Source organism: Furipterus horrens, unplaced genomic scaffold, assembly GCF_987537825.1.
Source record: "Furipterus horrens unplaced genomic scaffold, mFurHor1.1.pri manual_scaffold_9, whole genome shotgun sequence".
Taxonomy (NCBI): Eukaryota; Metazoa; Chordata; class Mammalia; order Chiroptera; family Furipteridae; genus Furipterus; species Furipterus horrens.
Genome location: NW_028327179.1, coordinates 35,514,057 through 35,516,759, shown reverse-complemented (window position 1 = coordinate 35,516,759; position 2,703 = coordinate 35,514,057). Strand labels below are relative to the sequence as shown.

General features: G+C 38.7%; 1 pseudogene; it reads right to left on the bottom strand.

The window, feature by feature from the left end:
- Window positions 1–1,227: 1,227 nt before the first annotated feature.
- On the bottom strand, window positions 1,228–1,904 carry LOC150001595 (peptidyl-prolyl cis-trans isomerase A pseudogene; annotated as a pseudogene).
- Window positions 1,905–2,703: the final 799 nt, after the last annotated feature.

Here is a 2,703-nt window from a genome sequence, read left to right as displayed (position 1 = left end):
AAGATTTCAGATTATTTTAAAAGACATTACATAATAGGGTCAATAAAATTTGTGAGTCAGAGCTTTCTTTCATAACTTTTAAGACAGGCAGAAATCAGGAGCCAAAAGTTCTCATCTCTCTGCTCCCGTAAGTATAAACCAAGGGCAACAGTTATTTAATTTCAACTCTGTAAACATAGGGCTTATCTTTAAAGAAACTGAACTAACTGCTTAGATAAAACTAGGTTAGAGTGGTCTGTGGAACCTAGGGAGGAAGGTCCTTTTTTTTTTTTTTTTGGTCACTAGGGGGTTTTCACATTAATGGTTAACTGTCATTTTATTCACCCATAAAAGAAGCCTGCCAGTTGACATGGTAAACCACTTTCCATATGATATAACTAATAAATGCTTTTATTCTAAAACATAGACTATATGTGATCACAGGATAAATTATGAAAAACAGTGCCATGAAGTGATAGACCATGATAAATAGAAAATTAACCCAGAGTAGAGGAAACTGGGACAAATTAAGCACCAGAGAACCACTTTAAAATAAAAGCCTAAAAGTATATATGATGATCAAGAAAGAAATTATTGAACTAGATAATAAAGTTTCAGAAATCTTGCAAGCCACAGAGTAAAAAGAGAAAATTAAAATGACACATATTTTTATAAGAGTAATTCAGGAAATCAAAGTAATAGAATTTCTATTTTAAAAGGAGGGTAGAACAGAGGCGCAATCATCAGTAGAATAAGAGAAGAAATTTTCTCCAAGGTGAAGAGTAACTGAAATCTTAATCTTTCAACTGAACGCTGCTACCTAGTACTAAGTAGAACCAATGAAAAAGAAAGAAAAAGAACCCAACCAGAGTCTTCATCATAAAATGTAAGAACACTTGGGATAAGAAGACAGTAAGAGTTCTGAAGAAGGAAATGGGACAGAGAGATATTTACAAATGATTACAAGTGAGAACAGCAACAACCTTATTCTCAATACTATAAGATAGTGAGACAGCATCATCAGAATTCTGAAGAAAAATTATTTTGATTATACAAATATATGTCCCCTATTTAGCAAAACTATGAATCAAGTATAAAGGAAAAAAATGAAGGTATTTTCAGACATGAAAGGAACACAAAAGTTTACCAGCCAAGTGCTCTTTTTTTTTTTTTTTTTTTTGTTGTTGTTGATTAGTTTTTATTTCATAATCATAAACTTAACTCTGCAATCCAGCTAGACTTGGAAGGGGTAAGGAAAATATGAAACCCAATGAACTGCGGCGAGAGCACGAAGATTACAGAACATTTCCAAGCAGAGAGGGGTGAAGGGGTGCTCTCCTGAGCTACAGAAGGAATGGTCTGGTGGTTAAAATAAAACCCACATCAAATGTATTAGAGTTGTCCACAGTCAGTAATGGTAATCTTCTTGCTGGTCTTGCCATTCCTGGACCCATAGCGCTCCATGGCTGTCACAACACCCATGCCATCTTTCACCTGGCCGAAGACCACATGCTTGCCATCCAGCCACTCGGTCTTGGCCGTGCAGATGAAGAACTGGGAACCGTTTGTGTTGGGTCCAGCATTTGCCATGGACAAGATGCCAGGACCTGTGTGCTTCAGGATGAAATTCTCATCATCGAATTTCTCCCCGTAGATGGACTTGCCGCCTGTGCCATTGTGGCGTGTGAAGTCCCCACCCTGGCACATAAATCCCGGAATAATTCTGTGAAAGCAGGAACCTTTATAACCAAATCCTTTCTCCCCGGTGCTCAGAACACGAAAGTTTTCTGCCGTCTTTGGGACTTTGTCTGCAAACAGCTCGAAGGAGACGCAGCCCAAGGGCTCGCCGTCGGCAGCGATGTCGAAGAACACGGTGGGGTTGACCATGGCTGGATGCGGGAATATCCGGGGCGGTGGCGGCGGCGGCGGCGTCTGCAAGGCCCAAGTGCTCTTCTTAAAGATATTATTTAAGAGAGGGATACCTGCTTTCACCTCTCTTATTCAACATAGTACTAGAAGTCCTAGCCAAAGCAATCATACAAGAATAAAAGACATCCCAATTGGAAAGAATGAAGTAAAACTGTCTTTCTGTCTTTATTTGCAGATGACATGATACTATGCATAGAGAACCCCAAAGATTCCACCAATAAAATACTAGAACCGATAAATGAATTCAGCAAAGTAGCAGGATACAAAATTAATCTACAGAAATCAGTTGCATTTTTAAGTATATTTTATTGATTATGTTCTTACAGTAGTTCCAATTTTTTCCCCTTTGCTCCCCTCTGCCCAGTACCCCCCTTCACTCCAGCAATCCCACCCCCCTTAGTTCATGTCCATGGATCATGCATATAAGTTCTTTGGCTTCACCCTTTCCTATATTATTCTTAACATCTCCCTGTCTATTTTGTACTAACTGATTACACTTCTTAGTCCCTGCACCATTTCCCCATTTCTCCCCCATTCCCCTCCCAGCTGATAACCCTCCAAATGATCCCCATAGCTATGATTCTGTTCCTATTCTGGTTTGCTTATTTGAATTTTGTTTTGTTTTTTAGATTCAGTTGTTGATAGTTATGAGTTTGTCATTTTAGTGTTCATAGTTTTGATCTTCTTTTTCTTAAGTTAGTCCCTTTGACATTTCATATAATAATAGCTTGGTGATGATGAACTCCTTTAGCTTCACCTTGTCTGGGAAGCACTTTATCTGCCCTTCCATTCCAA